Below are 19856 nucleotides of genomic sequence, written 5' to 3'. Positions count from 1 at the left end.
TAAAGGATTTTCTTTTACAAGAAAGTTCATGTTCACTTGTTTTAAACTAAAACTTACCCATTCAAGTATATAAAACATTCCACTTTTATTTTTAAATTTGAAGTTTCATATGACTTTAACCCTCTCCTCCATGAAAATTTTTTTTATATATACCTATTTCGCATATTTAATAAAATATTGGAAATAAGCTCATTTTAATAAAGTAAAAACTTTAAAAAACATGGTGATACACCATTTAAAAAAATTATCATGTTAAAAATAATAATGCACGGTGAAAAAAATCATTTCATCAATCTAATTCATGTCAGATATGACAAAGTATATACTTATATTGGATAAAATTTGATGAAGTCGGATACCGATTTTTGATGGCAAAATGATTCAACTGAGGTTTCCTGAGATACTCCATAGAGGCATCATTATGGAGGCAAGAGTTAAGTTATCTGTATATAGTAGATAAATGTAGTTGACATTTATCAGTTTTATAAATTTAACGTCTGAATTAAAAATTTTATGCATTTTTCCACTTTTGATTTTGCCTTTTAAATACAACCTGACAATTTGTGTGCTATGAATTAAAAAGAAGACATATCTGAGTATTTGTCAATTCTAAATCATAGCTTACAGCCTGTTTTTGAAGTTTGAGACAACTGCATTACACAACAATTCACCGAGTAATAAAATGCATTAAAATGCCATTATATCTGAACTGCTTTCAAAGACATCCAAATCTTCAAAGCTAAAAGATCCCAAATATCTTTTGGTAGTTTATCTTGTTTGATTTCTACCTCATTGGTGCGTGTATGTCAAACACTGCTGTTTATTGACATTAAAAAGACAAAAACATCTCATTTTACAATCAAACCATTTAAATTCTCTACAGACACAGATAAAAAAAACCTTATCTCTTTACACTTGGATGGGTTTCGAGTGTCCAGCATACTTCAAATGATGTTCTGTTTATTTTGAGTAACATTAAAACATTCAAAATGATACGTTCCAAAGCACACAAACATTTCCAAAGTAATAGGATCTTGGCTTCTTTTGCTTCATTAGTTTGTTTGAACATATCAGAGATTTTGGATTGCTACCTAATATATACTGAAACACATCCATCATTGCCTTGTTTAAATATTTCAATGGGAGGACAAAGAAGTTTACTTTAAAAGAAAAATATAAATAACATGAATTAACGTCAATAAGGTAGCATGTGCAATCGTCAGGTTTAGTAAAATAATAACAGCAGCATCATCAGTAGCGGTCTTATATTTGTCATATCTTAATGTTTTTGTCATTTGCAGAATGTAATGATGATGGGTTATATCTAATAGTTTTGGTTTATTTCAATAATATTTTCTTAAGACACAGGATGATTAAGAGCTTGACCTATTGTATAGAGCTTGGCAGAACAGTGGGTAGATGGTTATATTTTATTGTGACTGATATTTTACAATTTGTTCTTAAGTTACCGGTACTTTGTTACACCACTGTCCTAGGTAAGGGAAGAGTTGAGCACTCATGAACATGTTTATCTCCACAATATTCTTTATGAACCTGTCCCATGCCAGAAGCCTGTAATTCAGTGGTTGTAGTTGGTTACTTAGTGGCGGATCCAGAACTTTTGATAAGGGGGGCCCACTGACTGCAATAAGAGGGGGCCCCCAACTGTCATGCTTCAGTGATTCCCTATATAATCAACCAAATTTTTCCAACAAAAGCCCCCCCCCCCGCCTATGTTACTGTCTGCCCTAATTGTTTACTGTTTAGTATAAATCAGGCCATTGGTTTTCTCTTTAAAATTATCTCACATTTTTTTATAACTTACTACTATATGGATAATGCTGATTGATGAAAGCCGTACAGTGACCTTTAAAAAAAGTTGTCTCATTGGCAATCATACCACAACTTCTAATTTTAATATGTGTTATTTGAATAAAGCACTGAAGCCAAATTATCATGATTCAAAGAGTAAATTGCACCTTTACAGTCTAATTAAAACCTTGCAGTTTTGTTTCAACACTTTATAGTTAAGTATAATATAGCAGGTAATTCATGTCAATGACAGTTCATGGCAGTTCATGGACCATTCAGTTAAAGTAAATTTATGAAAAATAAAAATAGAAATATGTATAAAAATAAGAAGATGTGGTATGAATGCCAATAAGACAACTCTCAACAAGAGACCAAATGACACAGAAATTAACAACTATAGGTCACCGTATGGCAATCATTAATGAGTAAAACCCATACCGCATAGTCAGCTATAAAAGGCTCCAAAAGGACAAATATAAAACCATTCAAACGAGAAAACTAACAGCCTGATTTATGTACAAAATAATGAACAAAAAAACAAATATGATATACAGCAACAAACGACAACCACTGAATTACAGGCTGCTGACTTTGGACATGCACTTACAGAATGTGGCGGGGTTAAATGAGTTTGCTGGCGCCAAACCCTCCCCCTAAGGTGGGACAATGGTGCAACGGCACAACACAACAACAAACTATACAAAACATTCGAAAAACAAATATAAGAAACAGCAATAAACGACAACCACAAAATTACAGGCTCCTGACTAGGGACAGGCACATATAGAATGTGGCAGGGTTAAACTAGTTTGAAGGCACCTACCCTCCCCCTAACCTGGGACAGTGGTTTAACAGTTCCACATAAGAAGAAGCTATAAAAATCAGTTGAAAAAGGCTTAACTCATCAGATAGATACAAACCAAAATACAGCTAACAAAAACACAGAGATGGGGATGTAGGGTACTTATACATCCCCACAACAAAAAGACACAAGTACAGATCTGAGTGTACTCGCAGTTACTGACAGCTAGTTCAAAGCCATAACAACTAATAAAAAAAATCATGCATCTAAGACTAAAATATCAATCAGTGCACATCCAACATCCAATGGATTTAGTGTATTGATGTCATTTTCAGTCAGAGAAAAACATGACCTTGTGCAATGGCAAGATACAGGTATCGACAGATTGTAGAGCCATGAATGTGCATATGTATATAAAAATATAATTTGATTTTAATTTATTGATAACAAAATCAATATTAATACCAATAGAAACAATATTCAAAGATTTAATTATAGTGTTGAATTGGTAACCTTTTAGAATAAGTTAATTTAAAGGATTGATAAGTTTACTTGGATCGTATCTAAATTTCCGGGCTCAGTAAACAACATCTCTGTAAAAATTAGGATGTGCTATCCCTTTTGAAATAAGTTTTCTACAGTTACAACCAACCTTCCAAACCAAATCTTTATATCTATGGAAGAATTTAGTAAAATTTTTAAGTAATTTGTGGTAATGAAATCCCTTATTTAATAATTTACCAGTAATACATAGATTACTTTCATTGTGTCTGTTGCTAAAAAAATATAGGACAGTTCAAAGGGGAAAACCAATAATGGTTAATTGAAGTTAAAGACAGGTGAACAGCATCATGGTTAAATACATGTCAGAAAGAGACACAATTGTTTACAATATAATACACAGAAAACAACATTTTTTTAGCAATAAGAACCCCACTAAATCCAGGGCCCCTGGACAAGAGAGTAAGCAGTACCTGCTCTACTGACACATGTCTTGTTGGTACCCTGGACAAGAGAGTAGGCAGTACCTGCTCTATTGACACCTGTCTTGTTGGTACCCTGGACAAGAGAGAGGGCAGTAACTGCTCTACTGACACCTGTCTTGTTGGTACCCTGGACAAGAGAGAGGGCAGTTACTGCTCTACTGACACCTGTCTTGTTGGTACCCTGGACAAGAGAGAGGGCAGTAACTGCTCTACTAACACATGTCTTGTTGGTACCCTGGACAAGAGAGTAGACAGTACCTGTTCTACGGACACCTGTCTTGTTGGTACCCTGGACAAGAGAGTAGGCAGTAACTGCTCTACTGACACATGTCTTGTTGGTACCCTGGACAAGAGAGAGGGCAGTACCTGCTGTACTGACACATGTCGTGTTGGTACCCTGGACAAGAGAGAGGACAGTACCTGCTCTACTGACACCTTTCTTGTTGGTACCCTGGACAAGAGAGAGAGGTCAGTACCTGCTCTACTGACACCTGTCTTGTTGGTACCCTGGACAAGAGAGTAAGCAGTACCTGCTCTACTGACACCTGTCTTGTTGGTACCCTGGACAAGAGAGAGGGCAGTACCTGCTCTACTGACAACTGTCTTGTTGGTACCCAAGACAAGTAATGTATCTAATGACAAGTCATACTTGGTGACAAGTCATATATGATGGAAGGAGGAGGCAATTTTAGCTTTGATAAACAAAACACTTCCAAGATCATCTCAGGTATCTATACAAATTTGAAGGCAAAAAACTTAAGAATTTTTGGATAAAGTTAAAATTAATCCATATGCTTTCAAAGTTTTGAAATAGCAGACTTCTGGTGTGATGACATTATGCATGTATCAGTATACTAATCTTTTGGCCTAAAAAAAACAACCTACACAATCTGAATAACAAAAACTCTGAAGGGTTGAAAAAAAGTTAATTGTTCTACTTAATTATAGAGCCTAATTAAAAAGTGGTTCACTATTTTTTATTACACAATAAGTACCTTATAAATGTATTCTCTTGCTTGTTATTATTACAGAATAATCAAAACAAAAAAGATTTTTCAGAAAATTTTGGACCCCAAGTAGATTGGACTAAAATAGTTTTGATAGTTTCAAGCACAAGACTTTTAAGTATTGTTTAAGTCCCTTTTTTCTATTTACAGAAATAATCATCAAGTCGGTAATCAGGAGGATGACATTTTTTTAAATGAATTACGTCACCAGGAAGCATTTATGCTAAACCAAAGTCAGTTCATTGATTACTTTTCTTCAAGACATTTTTGCCAACATCAACCCCTGCATTCTAAGTGTTTCAATAAAAAAGCACAAGTTGTGTAATTATTTAAAATAATAACCATTCTAGATAATAACTTATCAAATCTCTACCAAAACTCATATTTATAAGGTACAACAAATTAATCAGTTTCCATGACAATAAAGGAAAATTTACATTTTCCAAGGAAATAACATCCAAATTACAAACTGAGCTAAAAATCAATCAGTCAACATACATAATAATAATGTAACAATAATCAAACATTATCTACATGTAATCAAGTAAACTAACAAATATTTCTCTACTACATGTATTCATATTTTTAAAATTAATTACTGAACTCCTCATGTATTTATTAATTGTCATATTTACAAATTTGCATCATTAAAAAAAGTATGATATGATTTCTGTGTGCAAAACAAATGTTTCTGTAATAACCTACATCAGTTACCCAGAAGACAAAAGGTATAAAAGGATGTAAAGCAGATTAAATCAAAAATTTAAAACTGTCTAACATCAATTTTGCTAGAGGGAGTTGTAACCTTAACTTTATAACAATTAAATATATATGTTGTGTACAAGTTATCATTTTGTACAAATTATAATGTGTACAATAAAAACATACAGATTATAATTTGTGTATTTTCAGTTTGAAAAAATTATAAATTGTATAAAAAGTGCCTGTACACATTATAATTCAAATTCATCCTTCACGATAAACTTTTGAGTCCACAAGCCTGAAGCTCAATTTTTTGAAAATTTTAGTTGGATTCTGTTGGCTTGTAGAGGAAAATTTTACAAGCCTGAAAGCAATTTACAAGCCAGGGCCTATGATTTGTGGTTCAGCATGAAGACTAAATTTGTACAAAATAAGGCTTAATTTCACTTATAACTTGTTCAATATTTTACATAGAATAAGTTTTCAAATCAAATGATAATAAACTGTTACTACAGAGATATGTCTCGCCTTATTGTAATTTTGATAATGTAAATGTTGAAATTAAAATAGCAATACTTTAACATGCAAGTTATACAAATATTCAAAGTCGATGAACCATGACTGAAGGTACATGGCTAAACAATCTCCATGGAAATGAGATGTGCCAATGCTAATACAACTGCATATCAAATACCATTGACTTATTATAAGTCGTTCCCTTTAAACAAATCTAAACACAAACATTAACTTGTAAACTATGTAAAAGTTTCAAAGTTAATGAACCATGATGAGGGGGTGGGGCTATATAAACTCCATGGAAACGATACTTGCAAATGCCAATAAATTTGCATACCAAATATCATTGACTTAACATTAGCAGTTCATCTTAAACTGATCTAATCACACAAACTAATACATGTGAACTAAGCAAAAGTTTCAAAGTCAATAGACCATGACTGAGGTGGCAGGGCCAAATATTCTCCATGGAAATGAGATGTGCTAATGCTTATACAACTGAATACAAATTAACATTGGCCTGCCACTAATGGTTCCCCTTGAACTGACCTAATCACAAACTAATACATGTAAACTAAGCAAAAGTTTCAAAGTCAATAGACCATGACTGAGGGGGCAGGGCCATTTAATCTCCATGGAAATAAGATGTGCCAATGCTAAAACAAATTTACAATACTATACAATTCTCTTATTTGTTGGAGCAGGTGAGCGAACCATGACACCTCAAATTACACAATACATTATGTTTTTTGCATTTACACTTGGAATTGTGCAATTTGTCTTTAGTATAAAGATGGTTGTGCTTTGATGTGTTATTCTCAGCAAATTGCTGAACTTCTTGATAGTCATTATCCTGTTGATCAACAATAATTGCCATTCTAATGAACACTATAACTTTTACTTCTGCAAATAACCATTCGAAAGACCAGTGCACAGGAGTTAAATTTTTTCTCAAGGCAATATAAATGAATCAATATGACTTTACAAATTGCATTGATTTTACATATATGGGCTAGGTTGTCTTTCTTAAAAAGTTAAAGTTTAATAAGGTCGAATTAATCACTTGCAAGTGAATAATTCATTAGCAATGTTTCATTGCTTATTTTGACAAAACTGTACCAAACTGGCTACTAAAAGCAGATTATTACTTTTATTAATGATTGAACAAAAAAAACATATTTTATTTGTTTCTATATCTCATAGTTAATGCCCCTTAAAGCCTTTTTTAGTAAAAATTATAATGTGTACAGGCACTTTTTAAACAAATCATAATTTGTACGTTCTTATTGTACACATTACAATTTGTACAAAATGATAACCTGTACACAACATATACACACTTAGGTAATTCTATCAAGGAAATTTACAATAAAAACGATCATTTGTATCATACATATGGTTGGATAATACACAGTAGAATGACTAATCAATCAAATTGATAATCTTCTTATTCAATGCCGGACAATCACTTTAAAGCCAGAACATCATCTTGGTGGATTCAAAAGAGATGGTAGAAATCTCTAAGATGGCAGAGATCTCTAAATTATCACTTAATGAGACAACACACATAAACAAACAACCTTTGATAATATTCCAGACTTTGTACAGACTCATAAAATATGTTGCAGGGTTGAAACAAAATTTGTGAATACTCAACCCACCCCTTTTGTTTTTAACAGATGATTTTTTTAAAAACAAATGTTATAACAATAACAGATTTACAAACCTATGGTTATAAAAGAACAGAGTTTCAGTGTCCCCTGAGTTGCACTCATTTTATCTGTTCACGGGTAATGCTAAAAAAAAAAATTTCTTTTACTGTCCTTATTCAGTGGGGTTTGGGGTATCTCAATAACAATGGCTAAAGCAGTTTACCAAATTGCAGTTTGAATTCTTCTCCAACAAACTGAACAAATGGTAAAATATTTTAACAAATTGCTTCAGTGAAGGTTGTAAGAATTTAGTGAGTGCAGTGAAATAAAAAGTAATACTTACCATCCAGCTCTAGTTAGTTGATGTCTATGTCCTCAATTTCAAACACAATAATGACTTACTATAATATGAGTCACTGATTTAATTTTTAGCTCTGTTTCCTAACAGCAAGTTAGTGCGTAATTGTAATTTGGATAATTTTTTCTAAAGCAATTACTAATCTGCTAATATTAAAGGGAAATAATTAACATTACTGTAAAATCAGCAAAATTTTGTTGTCAAATATGAACTTCCTTCATTTTATAAGTAATTTGTTTGTAACATTATTTCCAGATATTTAACTATTATCCCCTGTTCTGAAAAGAACACTGAAATTTATTTTTAAGATGATTAAAATTTTGAAAAAAACTGTTAAAAACATATTATGGAACACATTCAAAGTTCTATAAATCATACAGATTCCTCTGTAAATTAAGAAGGTATCACCAGCCTAGTAGTCAGCAGTTCTGTGTTGACATGAATTATCATTGATGTGGTGAAAATTATAGATTAACTGTCTTGCAAAACTTTGGATTGTTCAAAGTACTAATGATTTTCTACCACGAGGATTAGATTACTTATAAGCAGTATTTGGCAGAACCTTTCGGAATTTTGTGTCCTCAATGCTCTTCAACTTCATACAAATTTGACATTTCAATTTTTTTTCATTTGAGTCGTATTTATGAATCCTTTGTAGGCAAAATTATAAACCTGGATCTTTGATTAAATTTTTAATATACAATGACTCAATAAAATTATTTCCCTTTAATGCCAGCAGATCAGTAATTCTTATAGAAAATATTATCCAAATCACAATTACACAATAACTTCCTCTTAGAAAACAAAGCTATAAATAATTGACCTACAAAAAAATGTTTTGAACTATTTATTTATAAAATTTATTTAGGATAGAAGTTTTTATGTCAAGGTTAGACCTTTTTAAACCAGTGACTCATATTATAAAAAATTCCAAAGATCTTTTAGAGTACATACAATCTAAGACTCTCTCATCTTGCGATAGTATTAAAACATTTGATTTTTCTACACTTTACACAAGTATTCCCCATTCCAAACTAAAAGACAAATTGAAAGAGTTGGTATTACTTTGTTTCATTAAAGAGAATGGCGAACGTAGATACAAGTATCTTGTCTTGGGGAGGGATAAATCCTACTTTGTAAAGAATCACTCTGATTCAAACAAAAAATTCTCTGAAACTGACATTATCAAGATGCTTGATTTCTTGATTGACAACATATTTGTTACGTTTGGAGGACGTGTTTTTCAACAGACTGTTGGAATTCCAATGGGAACCAATTGTGCCCCTCTTCTTGCTGACTTGTTTCTTTATTATTATGAGGCTGACTTCATACAGGAACTTCTTAGGCAGAAAGATAAGAAGTTAGCAATATCCTTTAACTTTACGTTCCACTATATAGACGATGTTCTCTCACTAAATAATACAAAATTTGGTGACTATGTTGAACGAATCTATCCCATCGAACTAGAGATAAAGGATACTACAGATACAGTTAAGTCTGCCTCATATCTTGACTTACATCTAGAAATTGACAATGAGGGTCGGTTGAAAACAAAACTTTACACAAAAGAGATGATTTCAGGTTCTCAATTGTGAACTTTCCATTTCTATGCAGCAACATTCCAGCAGCGGCTACATACAGAATATATATCTCCCAATTGATACGATATTCCCGGGCTTGTATTTCCTATCATGATTTCCTTGATAGAGGATTGCTGCTCACAAGGAGGCTATTAAACCAAGAGTTCCAAATGGTGAAGTTGAAATCATCCCTTCGTAAATTTTACGGACACCATCACGAGTTGGTTGACCGTTATGGAATAACCGTTTCACAGATGATATCGGATATGTTCCTTATGTCGTAACTACAATACCCTTCCCTTTTCGATCTATGAGTTTGACTGTCCCTCTGGTATCTTCTTTTATAGTAAGTCAGTATTTTGTTTAAAGTTCATGACATAGAGATCAACTAACTGGAGCTGGATGCCATGTATTACTTTTTATTTCATTGCACTCACTTCATACTAACATCCTTTCAAGTTACTGTGACTTGACTGTAAGTATTGCTCTCCACCTACTGCAATAAATTCAAAATTTTGACCAAATTGTTATTTGTTTTATAAAACCAAATTGTTCAACTGGTCAGAAATTTTAACAAGTTGTTGTAGAAAAACAGTCAAGTGGTGAATGTGCAAGGTAATAAAATAAAGCATACTTACAATCTTATAAGACTTTAATTCCACTGCAATGATATTATGAAAAATCAGTCTAACAGTTTGTATAGCAATTTTATTGTTATTGTCATGCTAAAGGTGATAGGTAGTAATTTTGAATTGCTATAAAAATGTCCAAACTAAGTTTTCATACAATTTTTCTTTTGAAAAAGTCTTCTATATTCATAAGAACCAGACATCATTTGAATTGAAACATCTTATATTCAGTAAAATATATGTGAAATTACAATACGTTGTGAATAAGTTTCCATGGGAGATAACCTCAAACATTATTCTTTTGAATATAGAAGACTTTTCAAAAGAAAAATTGATTATCTCCCATGGAAACTTCATAACAACGTATTGTAATTTTACACATATTTTACTGAATATAAAATGTTTTAATTCAAATGATGTCTGATTCTTATGAATATAGAAGACTTTTCGAAAGAAAAATTGTATGAAAGCTTAGTTCGGACATTTTTATAGCAATTCAAAATTACTATCTATCACCTTTAGCATGACAATAACATCTAGATTTGTAATTGCAAACTCTTAGACTGATTTTTCATAATAATATTGAAGTGAATTTTAAAAAGTGTTATAGGATTGTAAGTATGCATTATTTTATCACCTTGCACTTTCACGACTTGACTGTGGTTTTCTACAGCAGTTTGTTCAAATATCTGACCAGTTGAACAGTTTGGTTTTATAAATAAATTGCAATTTGTTCAGAATTTTGAATAAGTTGCAATAGGTGGAGAGCAACACTAACAATCAAGTCACAGTAATAAATATTTGGCATGAGATCACTTACAATGTTATTTTCCATATACTGTAGAAACATTAATTTTCGTGGGGTTAAAATTTCGTGGTTTTGTCTCTATATAAAATTTCATGGGGATTTAATTTCGTGGTTTCCATTAAATGGAAGTGATATTATATGTAGGTTAAATTTCCGTGGGGGTTTTAATTTCGTGGATTTATTCTTTCCACGAAATAAACGAAATTAAATCCTCCACGAAAATTTCTGCTTTTACAGTAAATCTATTTTCAAAGGAAAATACTTGGATGGCACTCTTCCAAGACCTTACTGATATAAGCCTTTGTCATAAACTTTAGACAAATTTGACAAAAAATGTAGGTGTGAGAGTGTGTTACAATGCAATTTTCTATATAATAAATATTTCATAGAGGAATAACTCTTTTTAAATTGGTTGTTTCTGCATGGATTTTAAATCTTGTCAAAGACATTTCTGATATAATACTTTGATTTAAATTTCTTAAATATCTGGCAAGAATTGAACACATGAGAATGCTTACAATGCAATTTTCTATAGAATTTACATTTCAAATGGACATATTGCCTGTTAAAATATTTGATACAAGCTGATTTTCAAACTCGTCCCATACAATGTTGAAATAAACCTTTAATATAAATTTCATAACAATCCTACACAAAATGTAGGCTTGAGAGTGCTTTCAATGCAAATTTTCAATATAATTAATATTTCCAAGGGACATAACTCTTTTAAAAATAGTTGATTGCAACTGATTGACTGAACTTGACCAAGGCATTGCTGATTTAAACCTTTGATATAAATTTCATACAGATTTGACAAGAATTTTAAATGTAAGAGTGCTTACAATACAGGGCGTCTGTCCATCCATCCGTCAGGTATTTCTATGTCCCCATCAACATGAGGACAAACAACTTTTTTCCCTACCTCTTCATTTACTTCTTAAAAAAATCTGACCTATCAATAATGCCGTCATCCAATATCAGCTCATTCATAAGTTGTTTTAAATCAATATAAGACATGCAAGTTCATGTTTCATCATAATCCTACAATCGTAAACAAATCATGCACAGAATCACGACCTAAGGATAGTGGAGTTATTTGATGATGGATAAATACTCATTAAATGAATTTTTTTATTCATTTTTTTTAAGATTCATTTCTGTGATTAGAAAACAAAATAATAAAATTACAGATTTTCATTTGGAAGTAATGCATCTGAGACTTCTACTCCATTAAAATCGGGAAATTAGGTCTTTCTAATTAATTTCTGTAATGATCAATTTTCTCTCCTGTGATTAATAAACTATTTACTCACCTTATAATCTTATTTGTATCATCTTCCTCTGTTGGCTGAGGCAATCACTGGATCACTAATGGTGTAGGTATAAGTGATTTGATTTCTGGACAACTGTTGCTACATAAAAATTCAATCCCTTAAAAAACCTTTCGGTAAATCATTGACCCTGATACATGAATTTCAGCTTTGCAGGTATCAAGCCACCTGTATGTCTTAGCTGAAATAAAGTAATTAAGTCCCCCTAAACATTGATTAGAATTGATAATGATTATAGCAAGTTGATGACATTACTTTCTCAATATCCAATATTTTTATCAATATCCCAGACACTGATTATGGTGAAGTTAACTACTGTGAGATTAATCACATTTTGATACCTATTTTCCCAATACACAATTCATTTTCAGTGAATTATAGGACAACAAAAATCTTAATCATTAGGGAGGTTAATATTTGAAATTATTGTCTCCAGTATGTACTAGTATATATATAACCTATAAAATTGCTGCAATTTTTATATAAAAATAAGATGCATGTATATTTGGTATGATTGCCAATGAGACATCAATCTGCGATCAGTAACCAAATGACAAGGATCTACCTAAGCAACTGTAGGTCACGTACTGTATGGCCATCAACAATGACTAAAACTAATACCTTATATAAAGCTATACATGGCCCCAGTATGACGAAATGTAAAACCATTCATTAGAGAAAACCAACAGCCTGGTTTATGTTAAAAACAATAAACAATAAACAAAAAACAAACACCAAGTGTGGCAGACAACAATCAACAGAAGACAACCACTATATAACAGGCTCCTGACTAAGGACAGGCAAATAAAAAATGTGGCAGACAACAATCAACAGAAGAGTGAGAAGACAACCACTATATTAGAGGCTCCTGACTAATGACAGGCAAATAAAAAATGTGGCAGACAACAATCAACAGAAGACAACCACTATATTACAGGCTCCTGACTAAGGACAGGCAAATAAAAAATGTGGCAGACAACAATCAACAGAAGAGTGAGAAGACAACCACTATATTAGAGGCTCCTGACTAATGACAGGCAAATAAAAAATGTGGCAGACAACAATCAACAGAAGAGTGAGAAGACAACCACTATATTACAGGCTCCTGACTACGGACAGGCAAATAAAAAATGTGGCAGTGTTAAACGTGTTTGTGAGTGCTGCATTATCTCCTAACCTGGGACAGTTGTGTAATAGCACAAAGTAATAAGCTATTTTTTCAGTCCTTTCTGATGCCAGAAGAACAGACATTTGCATTACTCTGTAATTTAGACACTTGCCAGGCGACCATAATTTATATGGGAGGTTTTCAAAGTCCCCCTTCCGAAAAAAATTTGTTCTCCCATTTAATATTTTTCTGAAAATAAAACTCATTTAAGGTATTGATGAGCAGATATCTTTGAATGAGTCTAAAGAGACATTTATAAGAAATGACGGTGTAATAATGGCATCAAGAAGTTATAAGGATATTTTTACTAGTCCCCCTCCAGAAAAAAAGGAATCCCCACTTTGGATTTTTCTGATTATTAAACTCGTCAGTGATTTTGATGACTGGGAACCTTCAATCAAATTTGAAGAGGATCTGACAAAAATTGCAGATGCCAGCATGAGTACAACAAAGTGATTACAGACAGAAGGACGGAATGAAATCAGTATACATTATTGTTTAGGGGCCAGCTGAAGCCTGCCTCCGGGTGCAGGATTTTCGCTGTATTGAAGACCTATTGGTGGCCTTGGGCTGTTTCCTGCTCTTTGGTCCGATTGTTGTCTCTTTGACACATTCCCCGTTTCCATTCTCAATTTTATTATACCCTGAATGAGATATATGAAGACAGTATTATCATTGGATAATAGTATTATTGATACATTGAACATGATACCATTATTATATTAAAGAGATGCATTATGATTGCCAAAGAGACAACTATCCACCAAATACCAAAGGATGTGGATGGGATCAACTACAGGTCACCTTACAGCCTTCAACAATAATCAAATAAAATATTATGGTAAATTCAGAAATTATTGCAATGTTTTAATTAATGCGAAAAACGCGACTGGTATCAGGTTCACAGTTATAAAAATTTCAAATTTATAATTTGAGTAGTGATTTTTCTTCATAAAATTTTTGTAATTCTGTTACTCAGATTTCGCATTTTTCCTTGTAGTCAAGGATTCGCAATAATAAATGCATGCATTAATTTCTAAATTTACAGTATTTAGTTCATCTAAACTATTTCTGGCCATGCAATAGTGACGTCTGAAGGTAAGTTGTAAAAAGTGCTATGTAAGCAGTTATATATTATTCATTTATAATGTCTGAATGTTCTTCATTTGGAAGTTTTCATTTCTGCTAAATATTCTAATTAATTAGCAATGAATATGGATTCTTGCTAAAAATAAGACGAATGAAAGATTTGTTATTGTTAAATGTTGACCTCACAGAGAATTATAAATATCTAACAAAAAGAAAATGAAAAAAACTTATTATGCTCGCTTGCTCAATTATATCTTTCCCATTGGGTTAAATGGATTTGGAGTCTATATTCCCTTAATAGCTGCTACGTTTAATTAGCTTAAAATGAGAAAGCTTGGTAAAACTTCTTCCTATAAAGTTAGAAAAGCTTTAAAAGCAGAAGAAATATGACAATTATCAATCAAAATCAGTGAAGCATGTCTTTTATCAATCAAAACAGTAGAGTATGTCTCAAGATCTGATCGTAGTTTCAAATCCCTGATGCTTTGATTGGGGATTTTGCTACACCGAAATTATAAAAACAATTGTCAATATATTAATCTTGCCAAGTTTTGTACAAACTAATCTAGTAGTTTCAGTGAAAAAATAATTATGACCTTCAATATGGTTCTACTGGAATCTCTTAAGCATGATTAAAATCCTGGCTAATAATGTATGCCATCATATTAATGACTGGTACTGTTATATTCTATAATTATTGTGAAATTGTTTTGTTCTTGATTCAAATGTTTCAAAAATGAAGTAATACATAAAAAGTATGACAGGAATTACCAAAAGTATTGGACAATACAACAAACCACAACAACCAACAACTGATCACTCCTCCAATAGACAAATAACAACAAACAACAACAAACGACACATAGTAGAGATAGGCTGACTTGTTACAGACACAACATATGATATATAGTCAAGAAGCTGCAGCACAAATTTGTTTATAATGCCTATTCTGTTGGACATGCTATCAGTGTAATATTGCAAGTTTCCTTATATATCAACCTAAAGACTGAACTGTACAAAATATCTGTCACCAGACATATGCTATGGAAAAGGCTACTTTGTTCTATAAACATGTCACAGAATACTAATTCATTCAAAATCAAATAACTTATACTTTGAAATTGGTCTGGTTAGTCATTGTTTACTTCAACTTTATCAACTAATTACATTATCTCTATAACTTTGTATTATAAACTCAGGGAAGCTAATTTACATCAATTTCCAGTTCTAGGACTTTACCACAAGCATCTTAATTTTGATGCAGTTGACCTAGTAAGGACATATACAGAAATCACTTTTTGTCATTGATGTCAAATGTTTACTGTTGTGACACATACAAAGTTTTTTTGGAAAACAAGTTATTTCCTTCAATGGAGATCAACTGGAAATACTTGTCATACATGTATAACTTGATATACATGAACCCTGTCTGACAGACATGTAGACCTTGCAAAGACCCATTGAAACTACCAATTATAGATATCCTATTTTACTCATGTTAAGTGAGAAATTAACATGACGAAAAAACTATACAGATTTTTAAGCAGGCACTTAAACTTAATAAAATGCTTCGCTGGGGCGCAGCTTGATACGACCGCAGAGGTCGAACCCTGAACAGTTGGGGCAAGTATGGACACAACATTCAAGCTTGATACAGCTCTGAATTTGGATTGTTATTAAATATTTGACACAGCATAGGTTTCTGACACAGAAAGAATGTGGTCTAAGAACTTGAATTTTTTTAATTTACCTATTATGGTCCAATGTCCAAAATCAAAATACATGGTTAGATTCAGCATATCAAAAAACCCCATATATTCAATTTTTGTTAAAATCAAACAAAGTTTAATTTTGGACCCCAACTTGGACAAACTTGAAAACTGGGCCCATAATCAAAAATCTAAACACATGTTTAGATTCAGCATATCAAAGAACCCCAAGAATTCAATTTTTGCTAAAATCAAACTAAGTTTAATTTTGGACCCTTTGGACCTTAATGTAGACCAATTTAAAAAACGGGACTTAAAATTAAAAATCTAAATACACGGTTAGATTTGGAATATCAAAGAACCCCAATAATTCAATTTTTGATGAAATCAAACAAAGTTTAATTTTGGACCCTTTTGACCTCAATATGAACCAATTTGATAGCGGGGCCCACAAATAAAAAATCTAAATTCATGGTTAGATTCAGCATATCACAGAACCCCATATATTCAATTTTTGTTGAAATCAAAAAAAGTTTAATTTTGGACCCCAACTTGGACCAACTTGAAAACTGGGCCCATAATCAAAAATCTAAACACATGTTTAGATTCAGCATATCAAAGAACCCCAAGAATTCAATTTTTGTTAAAATCAAACTAAGTTTAATTTTGGACCCTTTGGACCTCAATGAAGACCAATTTAAAAAACGGGACCCAAATTAAAAATCTAAAAACACGGTTAGATTTGGCATATCAAAGAACCCCAATAATTCAATTTTCGATGAAATCAAACAAAGTTTAATTTTGGACCCTTTTGACCTCAATATGAACCAATTTGATAGCGGGGCCTACAAATAAAAAATCTAAATACATGGTTAGATTCAGCATATAAAAGAACCTCATATATTCAATTTTTGTTGAAATCAAACAAAGTTTAATTTTGGACCCCAATTTGGACCAACTTGAAAACTGGGCCCATAATCAAAAATCTAAATACATGTTTAGATTCAGCATATCAAAGAACCCCATATATTCAATTTTTGTTGAAATCAAACAAAGTTTAAATACTGGACCCTATCTTGGACCAACTTGAAAACTGGGCCCATAATCAAAAATCTAAACACATGTTTAGATTCAGCAAATCAAAGAACCCCAAGAATTCAATTTTTGTTAAAATCAAACTAAGTTTAATTTTGGACCCTTTGGACCTCAATGTAGACCAATTTAAAAAACAGGACCCAAAATTAAAAACCTAAATACACGGTTAGATTTGGAATATCAAAGAACCCCAATAATTCAATTTTAGATGAAATCAAACAAAGTTTAATTTTGGACCCTTTTGACCTCAATATGAACCAATTAGATAACGGGGTCCACAAATAAAAAATCTAAATACATGGTTAGATTCAGCATATCAAAGAACCCCATATATTCAATTTTTGTTGAAATCAAACAAAGTTTAATTTTGGACCCCAATTTGGACCAACTTGAAAACTGGGCCAAAAATCAAAAATCTAAATACATGTTTAGATTCAGCATATCAAAGAACCTCATATATTCAATTTTTGCTAAAATCAAACAAAGTTTAATTTTGGACCCTTTGGACATTAATGTAGACCAATTTGAAAACTGGACCCAAAATTAAAAATCTAAATACACTGTTAGATTCGGCATAACAAATAAATAAATGTGATCAAAGATTTTACAAATCTAATGCGCCATACTGTGCAATTAAAAAATATTTGAAGAATAATTCTTTTTAATTTCTGAAATCTGAAATGAGAAAAAATTGGCCCCCCACAATTTCTTTTTATCCCCCCCCCCTTTTTTCCCCAAAAAAATTCTTTCCCTCAAGATATGGTCATAATCTCAATTCAAATTTCCAATGGAGTTGGCAACCATAATTACCCATCTAAATTTACCATAGTGCTAACTTAATCTATTTTATAATAGAATTAATAAAAATATAGTGTCAAATCTTTCATATGGATTTTTTTGTAAAAAAAAAAGATGAAAACATTTGCAGATATTTTTACTGGTCTTCCTTTATAAATATGCATTTCTTTAAACATAATTTAAAAGCAGTGTAAGGGAAGTAACCAAAACGTTGTATTTGGATTACCTCCCTTACACTGTTTTAGATTATCTTTATTGTTCATTAACCATTACTTTATACATAATTTAAAAGCAGTGTAAGGGAGATAATTTCAATGATGTATTTGATTTATCTCCCTTACACTGCTTTAAATTATGTTTTGTACTAAAGTATTTGTCCATTAACCAGGACAACCTTGTTTTTCCCCCTTTTTTGCCCCTAATTCCTAAACGGTTTGAGCCATAACCCCCCAAAGCAAATCCTAACCATCCCTTTGTGGTATGGAAACTTGTAGTATAATTTCAGAGAGATCCATACACCGTTCCACAGTTATTGTCTGGAAACTAGAAAATGCTCATTTTTGGCCCCTTTTTGGCCCCTAATTCCTTAACTGTTGGTACCATAACCCCCAAAATCAATCCCAACCTTCCTTTTGTGGTATTTAACCTTATGGTCAAATTTCAAAAAGATCCATTCACTTAAACTAAAGTTAGAGTGCGAAAACCAATATGTATTCGGACGACGACGCCGGACGACGACGACGCCAACGTCATACCAATATACGACCACAAAATTTTTTTGCGGTCGTATAAAAATGAGATAAAGAACAATGGACATTTGACAGACAGAAAAATCCTAAAATGAGTCATCTATAACCAAGGTATGAAGCATCCGAGATATAAAGCTTTAAAATTTATATATCAAATAGAGTACGCCATCACCACAGAATAAGCGTCGCTATGTCTCATATTCTGCTACTTTCTTTGCAGGCGAGACAAAACTTGGTTCATATTTTTTATTCTATATCAAACTTTTTGACCTGATTGCAGTTGGAAATTGCTTACTGAGCATTAAACATCCACCCTTTTGTCTATGTAAATCATACCAAAATTTCCCACATAATACAAGATATAAAATGAAAGTAAAACTAACATACATTGTATAACTCTGACTTAACTATTGTGTTTATAAGTGTACTTACCATCGTCAGAAGTTCAACATGTCTACACCTAATAGTACTTCATATCTACAATACAACAAATACTTTTTACAACAAGGAAAATAAGTTTTTTCCCATTTTCAAGATATATGTATTTTTTATTCTTAATGATAACTTACTCATATAATGCAATTCTCCTTCTTCTTTCATTATATCACAGGCATATAAAATTAATTTACTATAGGTAATACCTAAAGCAGTATAAAAGAATATTATTGACAATTTATGAAATTGGAGTCCCTTCAGAATTTAAAATTAATGGGCATAGAGAAATCCTTTGGAAAAATCCATTTTTTCATGAACTATTGTATTCATTTATTTAAATACTATTTGGTGACTTTCTATGTGAAATCATTAATTGATGGGAAAAAAATTCAAATAAAAGACCTTGACAGTTTAATAAATCTTTAAATGTTTATGGTTTGAATAATTTGAATTGCTTATGAGGAAAATAGCTTTTTCTAATAAACTCAGGCATTGTCAACATTTCATACAGAATAACAAACATTGCATAAAACATTTCTGGTCAAAATGTAATTCATACATATGGAATAAACAACCATGACATGTTCAAGTGTATGATATATACTCCTTCCCATCAATGACAAAATAACC

General features: G+C 31.8%; 1 protein-coding gene across 1 annotated transcript in view; it reads right to left on the bottom strand.

The window, feature by feature from the left end:
- The window catches only part of LOC127735834 (sodium/potassium/calcium exchanger 2-like), a 62000-nt gene extending 42581 nt beyond the window's left edge, over window positions 1–19419 (bottom strand). The window contains exons 1-3 of the mRNA XM_052246223.1: window positions 19361–19419; window positions 19224–19285; window positions 12166–12364 (exon numbers count right to left, since the gene is read on the bottom strand). The gene's annotated coding sequence lies outside the window, so the exon portion shown is untranslated. The remainder of the gene's footprint in view (window positions 1–12165; window positions 12365–19223; window positions 19286–19360) is intronic.
- Between the last annotated feature and the right edge of the window lie 437 nt (window positions 19420–19856).

The sequence above is a fragment of the Mytilus californianus genome, unplaced genomic scaffold (genome assembly GCF_021869535.1).
Source record: "Mytilus californianus isolate M0D057914Y unplaced genomic scaffold, xbMytCali1.0.p SCAF_3, whole genome shotgun sequence".
Taxonomy (NCBI): domain Eukaryota; kingdom Metazoa; phylum Mollusca; class Bivalvia; order Mytilida; family Mytilidae; genus Mytilus; species Mytilus californianus.
This window is presented reverse-complemented; position numbering and strand designations above follow the sequence as displayed.